This window comes from Physeter macrocephalus, chromosome 11 (assembly GCF_002837175.3).
Source record: "Physeter macrocephalus isolate SW-GA chromosome 11, ASM283717v5, whole genome shotgun sequence".
In the NCBI taxonomy this organism is placed as follows: domain Eukaryota; kingdom Metazoa; phylum Chordata; class Mammalia; order Artiodactyla; family Physeteridae; genus Physeter; species Physeter macrocephalus.
In genome coordinates this window covers 145800775-145816517 of record NC_041224.1, presented here as the reverse complement: position 1 = coordinate 145816517, position 15743 = coordinate 145800775, and the positions used below count along the sequence as shown (strand labels likewise).

The 15743-nt window shown below is 44.8% G+C and overlaps 2 protein-coding genes across 8 annotated transcripts in view; one reads left to right on the top strand and one right to left on the bottom strand.

The window, feature by feature from the left end:
• Positions 1 to 8147, bottom strand: part of ZBTB1 (zinc finger and BTB domain containing 1) — a 21974-nt gene extending 13827 nt beyond the window's left edge. Inside the window, exon 1 of one of the 2 annotated variants that reach the window (XM_007102285.4) lies at positions 8062 to 8147. The gene's annotated coding sequence lies outside the window, so the exon portion shown is untranslated. Of the gene's footprint in view, positions 1 to 7460; positions 7725 to 8061 lie in introns of those variants that run through there. The other variant, XM_007102284.4, reaches the window with a different exon arrangement.
• A 525-nt stretch (positions 8148 to 8672) lies between these two features.
• Positions 8673 to 15743, top strand: part of ZBTB25 (zinc finger and BTB domain containing 25) — a 56748-nt gene continuing 49677 nt past the window's right edge. For 5 of the 6 annotated variants that reach the window (XM_055088524.1, XM_055088525.1, XM_028495992.2 and 2 more), the window contains exons 1-2: positions 8673 to 8760; positions 9620 to 9788. The gene's annotated coding sequence lies outside the window, so the exon portion shown is untranslated. The remainder of the gene's footprint in view (positions 8761 to 9619; positions 9789 to 15743) is intronic. The other variant, XM_028495991.2, reaches the window with a different exon arrangement.

Below are 15743 nucleotides of genomic sequence, written 5' to 3'. Positions count from 1 at the left end.
CGAACCCGTGTCCCCTGCATCGGCAGGCGGACTCCCAACCACTGCGCCACCAGGGAAGCCCGTACGTACTGTTTTAAGACTCATTTCCAGATAAGAAAACAGAACACAATGTTATATAACCTTCCTAAGGCCACAGAGGACTGGGTGAGATTAGAACACAAGCAATATGACTCTTGAGCCTGAAATCATAGGCTTAACGACTTTGCCACCTATAAAAATAAGGTCACCTTGGCAAAATTCTTTCCTAGAATTCCATTTTTCAGGGTATACAGTGTTCCAATCTCTAAATTTAAACTTAAGAAAATTCTTTAGGTTTTCTTCTTGAGATTTCCAGTAAGAACTGGCTGTACAGGCTCCCAAAGATAAAAGGTTTTAATTCCAGGCACTGAAATTGGACAGACATGATCAAGTTTAGAAAATTTTATTCACTTTTTAGAACAAGCATCCTGGCTGATTATTAGACTGCAAATTCAGTACTTAGTACAGGAAGTTCTGAAATTGTAACTGGGTTATGTTCCAAAACTTTAAGTTAGTTATTTGGAACTTGAAACACATATTCCCATAGAAACAAAGCTATAAATGGTGGCTCCATTCTGTGCTCACACCCTAAAGTCTTTAAAAATCCAAATGTAGCTGTGTGTTCATTCGTCCTAACTGTGCTGTAGTAGTACTTGCATCTTTAGGACTAATGGAGGGACTGTACAGCAATGCCTACTACACTCAACTCTCCAAGATGAGGACGAGGCTAAATGACCTTTGTGTTCCCCATGCCTAGCACACTGCCCATGTAGTTGGCACTTAATGCATGCTTGTTAAATGAAAGTGTTAAAAAAGAGCCCAGGGAGCAGACACCGATAGATTTGAATAGCAGCTCTACTACTTATTCAGCTACGAATTTTCTTCATCTCTCTAAGCCTGCTTTCCTCATGTATTAAATAGAGATAATCATACTTCTCACAGAACTCTTGTATAAACTAGAGATGACAAATGTTTGTCTTTTCAATCCAAGAGTAATAGGATTTTTCTTAAACATTAATGTCATCATTGTGAACAAAGTCCACAGAATTTTACCAAGTGATGATCAAGTTCAACCCGCTACTTCCTAGATGAGAAAACAAATGGAGGCCCTGAGAGGTTAGAGAAAACAAATGGAGGCCCTGAGAGGTTAAGTCACATACTCAAAGTCACGTCTTGTTTTTGTGGCTGACAGGATGGGACCTTGGTCTCCTCAATCCTGGTTTAGGGCTCTTCCTTCTATTCTAACAGCTGCCCCCATATACAGCAACACCTAGCTGTCTTCTTGCTTCTCTGCATCAATTATGTCTTCCTGAAAAACAGGAGCTGTTCAAATTTGCAAGGGTTGTTTGCACCTGCACAAAATGGCCTGAGGCTGTTACGCTCTTGGAGACAGTAGTTTGTTGGATGGTTAGTATTTTTCTGTCTCCCTACTTGTCAGGCCAACAGCTGTCACTTGTAAAAGGTGTGCTGATCTCCTGCTGCCCTCCATTTCAATCTGTTATGGGTTATGAAATTAGACAAACTCATTGAAACTGAATCTACATAAATAATTTAATTTTCTGTGAGGACCTAGGGAAGTGTTCTATGAATAAGATAAGGTTTTAATTCATGCACTTTGTTTAATCTATCTTAATTGTTGACAGGCAACAAACTGCCTCACTCTTTCGCTTCAGGTCAGGCCACTGGATAGCTGGGGTTGTCAACCAAATAACTCTGAATAACTGAGGTGTTACTGTAGTTAAGCTGCTAGGTCTGGGAAATGAATTCATCTACACAGAAAGCAGAGGAAACATAGTGGCTCCTGAAATTTTCCTCTCTTCCTCCAGGAGTGGAAGAGGAAAAGCGTTTAATTCAGGCAGTCTAAATGTTGATCCTAAAGAGGCAACATGGCATCTTCTGACCACCAGAGGGCACTGGGTGAAGAGCAGGCTTCTCTCAGCAAAAAGCAGCTTCACCAGGAAGTCCCTTTTTGCACATGGCATTCGTATTCTTAGGGTTCATCTTGTGGAACTTCTATCTATTCCAGCGTACTCACGCTGTGACTTTGTCTGGGACCCACCTAAAACTGCTCCTCCCCCTTCTCCAGCATGCACCAATCACCCGGGATACTTGGGAGTCACCTGGGACTTCTTCCTCATAATTAACTATTAAGTCTTGCCAGTTTTCTCACTAAATATTTCTCAGATTTGCCCCTCGATTCCATCTTTACCTTCCCTGTCCTCTGAGGACTCTATCATTACTCCTGAATTATTACAATAGGCTCCTTAACTGGTCCCTCAAATCCATCCTTCACCCTCAGATGATTCATAAAGAACAAAAATCAGACCCTGCCATTCTGCTTCTGTGGGTCCTTTCACATACCCTCAGACTGAAGAGCAAACTCCTTCCCAAGGGATACAAAAGCCCTCCGTGCCCCCACATCTAGTCTCCTATGTGGCTACTTCCTGCTTCAAACTTCTGTTCAAGCGGCATAAAACTGCTGGCCACCACCCCATCCTCCAAGCCCATATACTTCATCTATTTCTTACCTCCATTTTTACTCATGCTGATTGGTTCTTCTGTCTGAACCGGCCACATATCTTTTAAGAATCAGTTTATCACCTCCTCCAGAAAGCCTTCTGCAAGACCTCCCTCTCCCACTGTTTTAGGTTTTGATATTACTCTGTGTATTATCTCCTTATTTTGCACTTATTATGCTATTTTTTTAATCATCAGAACAGCAACATAAAGTAGATGTTAAAGCAGACTAACCAGACTGCCTGGGTTCAAATTCTGGCTCTGCCACTTATTAGGTGTGTGAACTTGAGCAGGTTGCATCCAATCTGTGCCTCAGTTCTCTCATCTGAGAATGGGGATTGTAATCTTTCCTAGGGTTTAGTTACTGTAAGACAGTGTGTCACGGTGCAAGTGCTAAATAAGAATCAGCTACCACAGTTATGTATATGTTGGTCTCCCCACTAGACTATGAGCAACTTGAAGGCCAATATTTTGGCTTGTTCGATTCTCTGCAACACAGTGTGTGTACTCAGTAAATGTTGCTGCATGAAAACTGGTGAGGCAAGGGGATATATGTATACATATAGCTGATTCACTTTGTTGTACAGCAGAAACTAACACAACATTGTAAAGCAATTATACTCCAATAAAGATATATATAAAAAAAAAAGAAAACTGGTGAGGCAGCTCTAAGATGGGAGGGACTACCCAGTTTCCTTCTTTCAGCAAGTCCACACATAATATTTTTTAACTGTATTGTTTCCAATTGTGTAGCTCCAAGTGCTACATTTTTAACTCTAACCAAAATCTTGAAAATTTCACCCTTATCTAATTAAGTCAGTGAAACCAATAAAAAGAGTATCATAAAAAGTATGTTCATGCTAAGAAGTTTAACTCCATTTTTAAGTCTTAAATCTATTTAACATTTAAGATTTCCCCTCATCCCAAAGCAAACTAACACAGCAAAAGCCTTCATGCTTTCATACATGCTATTCCCTTTGCTTAGAGCCTTTTCAATGTCCAGCTCACTCTCTTCAGGAAGTTCTTTCTGATTCCAGAGTAAGGTAGATGCCTCTTCTGTGCTTCCAAAACAGCCTATACCTACAACTATAGGGTGACAAATAATGTATCATCCAAACTGGGATGCGATGTCTATCATCACACTCACGGCAGGGATTATAATGATATGGTTCCCCTGCTTTGCTGTAAGCTGCTTGAGATCACAGCACTGTCTTAGTCATCGCTGTATCCCCTGAGCCTCTAACAGTTGCCTGACATTTAGTTGATATTTGATCAGTTTTTGAATGAGTAAGTGTTGAAGGCAAGTTTTATTTTGCTTATCAATTTTTTGCATTATTTCAATTATGGCAACGTTTATATAGTAGTCAAAAATCTACAAAGTGATTTCCCATACATTATACAACTGATCCTTACAACAACCCCGAGGCAGGTATCTTTACTATCCTCATTTTGTGAATGAGGAAACAGGTTCAGTGGTTGGTACTCAAGCGCTCATCTTGTAAGATGGGACTCAAACTCTGACCCTTCTGATTCAGAGCCCTAAGTTTCCATTTTTGTAAACCAGAAAACACTCTTTCTGGCAATGACTATTAACTGAAGTGTCCCCTTGGACATTCTAAGCCTCCCAGAGCCACCCCATTCTCATAAAGCCCCATACTGCAGGCAGAATGCCCTGCGCTCCCCATCTCCGCTTCCATCTTCTGACTCCCACGGCCCCTCAGAGGAAGCCCTCCCCTAATACAAAAGATTTAAAGTGAAGATGGAGCTCTTCAGTTATCTCTAAAAAGGATCACATGCATCTCACACAGACAACAAACAGAAAATCTGGTTGGCAATTTAATTCTTTCTTTAATTTGCCCATTTTATTTTGCAAATGATTTGTTCCCAACACTCTCAAATAACAAGTGCTGTGATTTAACTTCTATGTACTATTTTGGGGATTTGTTTTCAGAACATCAACTACTTCACAGCTTACTCTTCTTGAATATACCAGGCTAAGGAATAAATGAGTCTGTACTCTGACTAAGACTTCTTATACAGATAACTATACATGGCACAATATAAGTATACTTAGAAATCTATCTTAAATATGTACCATCTCCTTCTAGGCCACATCTGAAAACCACAGTCATTAATCCGCTTCTTTCCTCTAATTTCCTTTCCTTAATGTTTGGTATGCTACCTCTGGATATAGCTCAAGAGGGACCTCTCATCCCGTAACAGCACAGGGATTATTTTGGCAGTGGCCTTAATGGCAAGTATACCCACTCCTTCCCAACTATAGATTATGAAACTCTTTACAAATGTGAGGGTTTTGTTTTGTTTTAATGAGTTTGGCAAGTATAAATCAACCCATCAAAGGCTTAACACCAACATTAAAAGTGTGAGAACTAGCCCACCAAGCTACAGTAAGTACTTCATAAGGATAAACCTACAATAGCAGCCCTGTTGTATTTAAGCTCTCACATCTGTTACTTAATCATAGAATTTTAAATCACTCCAATGCAAAACATTCCCTTTCCTCTACCTGGCCAATTCTCACCAACCTGAGCAGTGAATAGAGAACATGAGCCCATGAATCATCACGGCCATCCCTAGCCAGGGTGAGGCACACACAACAGCACAGTATGACCAAATGTTGCTTTCTCTCATTTTAAACAAGGAATTGACTGTTAACAGAGATTACCTCTGGGGAGTGGGAGTCAGAAATGACTTTCATTTTTGTTTTTTATGTACTTCGGTACAGGCTGAATTTTTACAAAGAGCATGAATTTTATATAAAAGCATTTCCATTTTGAGAAAAAAAGAGACACTAATCACTTTTGAATTTGGTTCCCATAAGAGTATAAGAATAATGTCAATATTTTATGGTAAGAGATACCAGCACAAGAAGAAAAAATCAGGAGAAAAAAAAATCCTATAGACTCCAAAATTACCTCTCAAGCAAATATATCTCAATTTTTTTCAAATATATCTCAATTCTTTTTTGGAAGACAACAGATTGTGGCTTAAAAGTAAAAATCTATGGAAAATTTTCTGCATTTTTATCCGAAATGGTTTCCTCCCCTTTGGGCCAGAAGCTTAATAGCAAAGGCTTAGCACTTTTCCTGGATGGAAGACAGGCCTGAAAGCAGGCACTTCTTTTCTCTTGCACATTAGAATGGCTGTCCTGCAAGGAACACAGAGATACCCTTAAAAAGCTCCATGGACTATACCTTTCCCAGAGCCTGGCAAAAGAGGAGAATGAGGAAACAGTACAAAAATTTACCTGTGTTAAAGCGAAATCAAACACAAGGTCAAGAGCAAGTGGCTGAGACTGTGCTCTGCCCTGCTAAGGTCCTGGTTAAATACGGTTTCTCTTTTCTCTGACAATGATGCACCAGGGCTCCCCACTGCCTCCAATTTAGGCCGTGTTGGGGTAAGAAGAATAGAAAGGCTTCAGGTTGCTCAACGTGAGTTATTTTTCTATACCATGAAAATTTGGTCGTAATGGAGAAATCTTTTAAAATGAATGTAAGATGCTGACTGAAAGCTCTACTTGCAGACTGTCATTATTTTATCAATCTTTGGGAAAGCATTTCACCTCCACTATGCTTCAATTTTCTCTGTTTAAGATGAGGAAGCCCCATCTAGCTTCCAAATACGTTGTTATTATTGAGACTTTATTAGATATCCAGCAAGTGATTCAAAAGGAAAGTTCTGAGGTTCTGATGGCCAGCCATCATTCAAGCTTCATCGTTTTGTATTCCAAGTGTCCTCATCATAACCATTTGCAATGACAAAATTTCATAATTTCAAAGGAGCGGGTGGTGATTGCTTTGGAGTTATCATGAGAACTGCATCCTTCACCAAATCTGCTCCAGAGTGCCTTGAACTTCAGCTCAAGAGACTGATTCTAAGTCTCAGAAAGTCTGGGACCACTTCTTGGGATCGAGTGTCAAAGGGAAAATTGTTCCTGGCATAGTTTTCCTGCCGTGATACATACTGCATGGAAATATACGTAGGCCAATAAATAAACTGCGTGTACCTACCACGCTGAAGCTTGATTTAGGAATATTATTACACACAAATTCCACACTGTCCCCAGAAAACATCAAGGACTTTCATCAACATCTCCCTGACGCTCCCAATTTGGATAAAGTCATGTCAACCTTTCAGATCACGCAGACGCGCTGCTTAGGTAGGAAGGGAGACTGGGAGGGTGGCTGAGCTCAGACCCAAACCTACATATTTTAGTGGTAACAACTCCTGATCTACATCCAACACATTTACCGAACACTAACAGAACTTCTAGCAAGCGCCCACCACTGGAAGCGAAAGCACTCTCTTCCCAAGAAACAAGATCTTTCCACTGAAAATCCCCAAACCCGAGACCTACCCCTTTTTACTGAACAAAAACCTTGTGTGCCGGGAGGAGGGAGTGGGAAAAAGCGTGGCAAGAATTTGCACGGCTCTTACACCTCCTCCCTCGGAGCGCGCCCAAGTCTGCGGCCTCGGGCTCTGGGACACTTCCCCTCCCACCCGCCAAGGAGCCGCGGCTGTAAGTTGAGAGAAGCGGGCTCTGGGCACGTCAATCAACCGGGTCCTCCCGCCTCCCGTCTACACCTCCCCTCCCCCTCAAAAAAATAAAGGCAGAGAAAGAAAGGAAAAAGAAGGTAACTAATTTGGGAACTAGTCTCCGTGGGGGCTTCGCCTCCGACCCAGGGAGGCCACAAGTCCCCGACCAGGTGCGCCGGCGGGCGGCGGGATCAAGCAGGCGGCCCAGCAGCCACCCGTGGCCGGGTCCTCGCCGCGCGCCCGCCGCGCTCCGGCTCCCCGCACTGGTCGGCGCCGCTCCGGCCCCGCACTCCGCCAAGCCCGCGGCCCGCCGCCTTTCGGCCCGGGCCAAAGTTGCGCAAATAGCCCCACAACTGGCAAATACTCACCGGCCGCAGCAGGAACCGGGGCTGCGGAGATTTTAGGGAGTTTAAGGCAAATCGGCCAAGGGAAAGGCGGGCGGAGGCAGAGGGACCGAGAGCTGCAGTGGCGGCGGCGCGCGGCGCTCGGGCTGGGCTGCGCGGAGAGGCTCTGGCTCTGCCAGGGACTGTGCTGCAACAAAGGACTTCCGCTGCCGCACAGCCGCGCCTGCCGCACCGCACTGAGCCGGCCCCGCTTACGCGGCGACTCCGGGTCTGCCCACCAGTTCGCTGCGGCGTCCGCCAGCCTTCCCCTCCCTCTCGACCGCCCACCCACTCTGCCGCTGGCTGCTAGGGGCACCCGCGGTCGCCTGTTTGTTGCAACAAGTTTCTGCGTCGGGCTCCGAGGAGGCTGGCGCAACCCGCACCGCGGGGGCCGGCGCGGCGGCGGCCTGACCACCCCTCTCGCCCCTTTCCCAAGGGTAGGCTTGGGACCTCCTCCTCCTCCTGTTTGCACAGCTGGATGGGACTGTGCTCCTCCCGACTCCCCAAGGGCAGGATGCTGCTTTCCCACTCCGTCCAGATGTCAGACCCCGGCCCCAAAGGGCTCAGCAGCTAGGCCTTCCCTTACAGTACGTCCCTGGCGTTCTGGGGGCGCCGGCACCCTTCCCCTGACCCGTGCGCAGCCAGTCGATTCAGGATCGCCCATTCCCCGCGCCGCCCCCACCCTTGCCTTCCGTGGGCCTGTCCGCTTCTGGCCTTGAGTCACTTCCCCCGCCATGCCCCACCCCGCCCAGCCGGCCTCCCCTCCCAGGCTCCCGTGGCTCAGCTTCCCTGGCCCCGCGCCCTCACCCCTCTTCCCGCGAACACGCGGGAGCATTCTTCCCCGCCCCCATCTCCTAACTGAGGGGGTGCCTGTGCTTCTGCACACCCTGGGGAAAGTCCCCGGGTCACGCGGTTGTGTGTGGGGAGCCTGACGCTCAGGCTCGTCTCCACGCTTCCGCCTACAGAGTCGCGACTAGCTACCGTGGCGAAGCCACCCGGAACGCGGGCCAACCCCCCGCCCAGCCACTTGAGAGGGCGGGCGGGCGGGCGCGCACCTACGCACCTACGCACGCACGCACGCACACCAGCCCCCACCCGCCCCTCTGGTGCGCCAGCTACGAGGCGCGCGGTCACGTGGGCCCATCCCGGGACGGCTGGCGCGGGAAGCCGCGCGAGAGCGGGCCGCGGGGTGCGTGAGCCGGCGCCGCCGCGTGACGTACGCGGCGCGGGAGCCGCCCCTCCCGCACGGAGGAGTCAGGCGGCCGCCCGCCGCGGCGGCCTCTGGGTAAGTGATGAGGCCCGGCCCCTGTGGGCTGCCCCGGGCTCAGTCCCTCCCGTTGCGAGCCGCCTGGGGCGGCGGCCTGCAGCTGCGTCGGTCGCGGGACAGATGCAAGTAGCTGGCGAGGGGGGTGTTTTTGGTCCGTTTGAGATGTTAGGGCAGTGGAGGAAAATAGCAACCGCGAGTGAGAACTGGGCCGAGGAGGTCCAGAGCTGCCCTTCGCTGCCCGCACCAGGTGGCTGCCGGGGCCTGAAGCAGGCCCGGAGAGGGCGCGGGGGCGCATTAAAGGCACGGAGTCCTTCCGGCTGCCAGTCCGGGTGCGACCGGCGCGGGAAGCCCCGACGGGCCTGAGGCATTCCCCAGGCAGCCGCACTCCGGACCCCTCTCGCCAATGGGCGGGTCTCCAGGTGCCACCTGCGGGACGCTGTAGCCACTGTCCTCCCTTCCCCACCCCCGTTTGTGATTACCCCGTCTCTAGGGCAGGAAGTCCCCACCATCCCCATAATTCATTTTTCTTTTTTCAGATTATATTAATCTCATTCTAAGCAAAGTCAGTTTTTCTTTTTAAAGTTTGCTCCATCTATCACTGCCTTCTCTAGCACTCATTATTTGGAGAAAGCAAGCAAGCTGTTGTCCAGCTGCTCTAAGCTGTACCTGGAAATTGACAGCAGCTAACATGTTTCATAAATTAACGCCCGTTTCCCCCCAATGGCATGCATTCTCTTGAGACTAAAGTCTTTTTGGCAAAGCTGTTGGTTCGCAAAGGATGTTGTGAAGTGTGTAAAGTACACTTTGTAATCACAAATGTTAAAGCTGACCTTAAGGGGCCTTATAGAAAATGCAGTTCATCCCTCTCATTTTACAGATGAGGACACTAGGCCGAAAGACGGTGTAGCTTGATCGAAGTCCCATACCACTTCACTAAGTGGACTCCAAGGCTCTAGATGCCTTGGTCGTTACGCTGCTCGCCACAGCCGGAGTGCGGTGCCAGTTTAACCCACGCACTGTAGAGACGTGGAGACTATCTGCCAGAGGTGATTATGCTTGACTTGATTCCGGTTATTGAGAAATCAGACTTGGCTAATGTGATGGCTCTGGTATCCTAAGGAATGCGGTTGACTATTTCTAGGGGGGATAAGCTGCCTATTAATGTACTTTGGGCTCAAAGCTTGTCGTTCCCCCCCCCCCCAAAATTCAGCCCTATTCTCTGCAAGAATAACCAAGATTTACAGCATTGGTTGCTTCCTTGGGTAAAGGCATCAAAGACCTCTTTAGCAATCTGCATGTGCTTTAATTAAGTGTAAATTATTAATCCATTATCAGACATCAGCTCCTTAATAGGGAACAAAACACCGATGGGATAGGAAGCAGAATAGATGAGTTCTGATGGCTGGGAGGTTATCAGGAAGCAGTGGAGCATCACAGGGATGGTCAGCAAGAAAAGAGGAGGCGACCTCACATGACTTGCTACACCTTTTTTCCCAGCCCTGCTCTGAATGTCTTGGAGGTAGTAGAGGGATTCTGCTCAGGTGTGGTCACTGTTTATTGAGTACCTGCAGTGGCTAGCTGCTTTCATAGATGAATTTTGAATACTTAGCAAAAAGGAAGTAGTATTGTCTCCGTCTTACAAGCGAGGAAAGAGTCTTAGAGATTTACCTGGCTTCGATGATGCAGTCATTTGCAGGAGAGTTCAAGCCTAAATCACTTTATCTCCCAAGTCCGGTCAGTGCTCTTTTGCATTAGATTTTGCTACCACTTCTAGCCAGGAAGGGGATGAGAGAATCGCCTGTGGCTGATTTATTGGCGCCTGTGGTTGCCCAGAGAGGCTGAGCAGGACTTTCAGCTGCCCTCTATGCTTTAGAAAGTGGAGCTGTGTGCTTCCACCCTATCTCCTGAGGGGAATGCGAAGGAGCCAGGCTGTCTAGCTGGGGAGGAGGGGCCCAAGTGCCTTGGCCATAAATTACCCTGGCCAGGGCTGTGCTGGGAAGTGTTGCATAATGCCCTCCCCACCACTGAACCAAAGTGATTTATTTACTATGGTCCGTAGATGGTGCTTGACCATCTTGTTAAAGAAAAACTTCTCCATTTTAGTAACAACAGGGCCAGAAAAGCGTTGAGGGGTTTTTTTCCCCTTGTCTTAAAAAGCAGCACAGGTGCTCTTATCTTGATAAATTATAAAGTATTTCTGCACCACTTCCTGTGCCCCCTTTCTGCTTATTTATTCCAAACTGCATGTGAACTTCAGTCTTTTGAGAGAAGAATGCTAAGAAAAATACTGTTCAGTTTATAGTTACCAGCACAGGCTATGGAGTCAGACGTAGCTTTTAATCCCCACTTTATACTATTTGCTAGTTGTGTGTCCTAAGCCTAGGTTTTTTCCTCATCTGTAAAATGGAAATAAAAATAATACATATAGTCATGGTGAGGATTAAAAGAGATAATGTGCATAGAGCATTTAGCACAAGGCCTTGCACATACTATTTATTCTATATAATAATAGCTATTGATAGTAACTAAACAGTATTTCCTCTAGGATAGAAGAGATATTGCTACTTGAACTTGCTTAGGGAAAGTGGAGGAAGAGGAAAGAAAGTAACAAACATCAGTTTCAGGATTATTGGTTGAATTTATTAACACTTCTACTTTCCCTTTGCTAGTAGGAATTTTTTTTCTTTCTTTTTAACCTTATCTGGAGAAAAAGTGTTTATAGTGTTAAGGTTAGTTATTTTTGAAAATTTTCTAATTCATTTCTTCCCTGGTTACAAATCAGTCATACAACGACTTTTTGTTCCCCCTGAAAAACCCTAGGCACTTTAAGCAAAGAGTTTCATCAGCCCATGTGGATAACGTGTTTGTGGAACATTCCATGGCAAAAGAAGTAGTGGTTCACCTATATTCAGAAGTTATAATCATTCTTGTTTATACCGTATTCTAGGTGTGTACTAGCATTGTTGTTTTCCAGCTTTCTCCTGTCCTGTGAGTAGCTTCTTATTCTTTCAGAAATGCAGACTTTATTTTTTTAGCAGACTAAGAAGAATCTTTTCCTTTCCTTTACGGGGTTCTGGTATTTTTAAAGTCCAGTAGCAATTTGCCCGCACTGGTGTTAGCATTCTTGTTTGCCTGGTATTGCGGCTTTATCAGGCGTCCCACATGTTGGTTAGATGGGGGTAGAGATGTAGTAGGCTGGCTGTGTCTGCTAACAGGCAGGAGGCCCCAAACTAACGTTTCCCTGTTCCGTTAAAGGTTTCTAAAGCATGACTGCTCTTCCTGTGTCATCTACCATGTCTGCTTCTTACCCTCTTCTCTTATACTCTCAGTGATTTTCATAAGCAAATGCCTAGAATTACTGCAGGTTTTACCTCACACAGTAATTTTCAGATTTGGAATTTCCATGTCATTTTCAGATATTATGAAAATAGGTGTAATGGTGTATGAGAGAGTTAAATACACCTCTTTTTCCTAAGTACTTTTTTTTTTTTTTTTTTTTTTTTTTTTTTTGCGGTACGTGGGCCTCTCACTGTTGTCGCAGGCTCAGCGGCCATGGCTCACGGGCCCAGCCGCTCCGCGGCATGTGGGATCTTCCCGGACCGGGGCACGAACCCGTGTCCCCAGCATCGGCAGGCGGACTCTCAACCACTGCGCCACCAGGGAAGCCCTCTAAGTACTTTTTAAAAAGTTTGAAAATGTTGTGTTCCTCGTCTGCCCCCATTACCCATCCTACTAGTTTGGGAATATTTTTGTTTCTTAATCTGGCTAATATTTTAGTTTAAAGTTAAAATTAGAATTACAGTAGTTGATTTTTGTTCATTTAATGTAACTGGTATAATTCCCACATTTTGAGCACTTCTTGTGAAATTGTGTCTTTTTCTCTAACTTTAGTTTGTGAAATAGTCTCTAGGGTTTCCTTTGTCCCTTGTTCTTTTAATGCAGTGGTTCTTCATTGAGGCATTATATTAGAATCACCTGAGGAGCCTAAATAAGGATGTGTGCCTTACCCTCAGCAGTTCTGTTTGGGTTCATCTGGAGTAAGACTCAGGCATCAGTACAACTCTACATGGAAGGTTTTACAATGCATTCAGCAGTTAGAGCCACTATTCTGGGGTAAAATGACTTCTGCAAACATTCTCTTGGTTATAAAACGTTACACCACCACAATCATGTGAAAGTACTTTAAAAAGTTAAAATCCTTGTATAAAGTCTTATTATGTAGCACTTTGGATATTTCTGCTTTTACCTTTGTATTTATAGCCATGAGTAAGTATCTCAAAAAAGCTATGCACCTTCCTGGGCCAACTTTCCTGTCTACATGTCTTAACAATAATTAATAATAAAGTCACAGTGGTGAGAACCACAAAGAAAATATCTAAGACTTTGTTTTCCAAAGAAACAGATGTCTTACTCCTTTTGTTCTTTTATTAAAGATTCTTATAGGCTTCAAGAGTGAAAAGCTGTGTATTGTAGGACATCATTCTGGCTACCCTAGATCTGAGAGTCCAGTCTAACTATTATAATAGATTTTTTTTAATAAATAAAAATCAAAGATGTTGGATATCAAGCTAACTTTGAATTCAGCTAACATAGATACTAGTATTAAGCCGTTCTAGCTTACTTAGTTTTAGCTAACCCAGAGTTACTGCAGTCTAGTAAGTAAACAAGGTTTTTGTAGTCTCTTAAATATCAGTGCTATTATTATAAATACCACTTTGGGGCTTCCCTGGTGGCGCAATGGTTGGGAGTCCGCCTGCCGATGCGGGGGGTGCGGGTTCGTGCCCCAGTCCGGGAGGATCCCACGTGCCGCGGAGCGGCTGGGCCCGTGAGCCATGGCCGCTGGGCCTGCGCGTCCGGAGCCTGTGCTCCGCGGCGGGAGGGGCCACAGCAGTGAGAGGCCCGCGACCAAAAAACAAAAAAAAAAACACACAGTAAATACCACTTTGATAACAGATAAAGCATTTTAAGATGTAGGACCGTTACATTTGGCTATAGTATTTGTAAATATAATGATAGGTTATTTTTTTGCAACCTCGCTCACATTTTGAATTTCCACCAAAAATTCTGACATGTGACTTCTAAGATGTTTCTGTATACATAGGAAACTTTGGCTATTCCACATACTAAAGAAAAGAAAATGAGTGGTCAAAAAATGATGAGCAGGGCTTCCCTGGTGGCGCAGTGGTTGAGAATCCGCCTGCCGATGCAGGGGACACGGGTTCGTGCCCTGGGCTGGGAAGATCCCACATGCCGCGGAGCGGCGGGGCCCGTGAGCCATGGCCGCTGAGCCTGCGCGTCCAGAGCCTGTGCTCCGCAACGGGAGAGGCCACAACAGTGAGAGGCCTGCGTACCGCAAAAAAAAAAAAAAAAAAAAAAAAAAAATGATGAGCAAAGGCTATAGAAAAAGCCTAGCTAATAATCTGCAAAGTAAGTTACATTAGAAAAATGTTCTGTATAACTTTGTGATGTATTGGCTCTATTAACATGAGGTAAAATCTGGTTGTGCTGCCTTAACACATGAAAGGTCTATTATGCAAACAAATTTGGATGAACTTATATGTGTGTGTGTGTGTGTGTGTGTATATATGACTTCTTTTTTTTTTTAACAGATTTGAGTTTGTTTCATGTTATAAACTTGGAACATTTACCCGCTTATTTGATTCAATATATTTGCAAAGTCTGCCATCTGTATATATGTTGAAAGTTCTAGATGGGAATTTTGAAGAAAGGGCACTGAGTTTAAAGTCAGACTTGAACTGAAGTTCTACCAGCACCATTTAACAGCTAGTTGTCTGGCTTTGGGTACCTTTCTTGCCTTCTCTGAGCCTGTGGTTTCTTAAGCAGAAAATGGAAGTAATACAGTACCTGCTTCACTACCTCATGGGATCAAAAAAAGATAGTGTAGGGCAGAGGTTCTCAAAGTGTGGTACAAGGACCCCTTGAAGGTTCCTGAAACCCTTTCAGTGGGTTTACAAGTATCTCCCTTTTGCCAAGGCCAAATTCTGTTAATACATTTGAACCAAAACAACATGTGGCAACAGATTGATTGCAGAAGCAGAGAAAAGAACCCAGCTGTACTTTTAAAAGCCAGGTATTAAAGAGGATTGCAAAATATAAAGCAATGCCACCCTTCTCACTTAAAAAAAAAATTATTTTTTAGAATAAATGTGTTATTTATATTAATATGTAGTGGGTTTATTGTTATTTCAAATATATTAAAATTTTAAAAATTTCTCTTAATTCTGCATATGGTAAATATTGATAAATATAATCCACATAAACAGCAGTTCTTAACAGCCCTTAATACTTTTCTTAAGAGTGTAAATGGATCTTGAGACCAAAACTTTTTAGAACTGCTGATAAAGGGTGACGGCTGAGTTCCTATCAGGACAATTCTGTAAATAAACATTATGAACTTGAAAAAAAGTTTTATAAACGACCAGATGGCATTCGAGAGTGACAAAAAGCAAGCAGAAGCTGGAATGAGGTCTACGCTCGGAAGAATGGAACAGCTGTGAATAATTTTCCATTTTTATGGCTTTTAGCCTGAGAGAAGGCCCCAGTTGGGGACATGAGGGGATGGCTAAAACTGTGATAATAACCTGTAGTCTTACTTGCTTGAAGAAAAGAGGACAGAGTTCAGAGTGACCACACAGGTAGAAAGTAAGGAGGAAAATCCTAGAAAGGGTGTTGGGGGGAGACTCCAAATCCTGTATCTAAACTCAGCTTGGATCTCTTGCCAGCCCCTAAACGTATACTTGTGTTGAGCAGCCTCCAAACAGCACACCTAGCACTAAAAAAAACACCTCCTAGAGAAATGGAAATAAAAACAAAAATAAACAAATGAGACCTAATGAAACTTAAAAGCTTTTGCACAGCAAAGGAAACCATAAACAAGACCAAAAGACAACCCTCAGAATGGGAGAAAATATTTGCAAATGAAGCAACTGACAAAGGATTAATCTCCAAAATTTACAAGCAGCTCATGCAGCTCAATAACA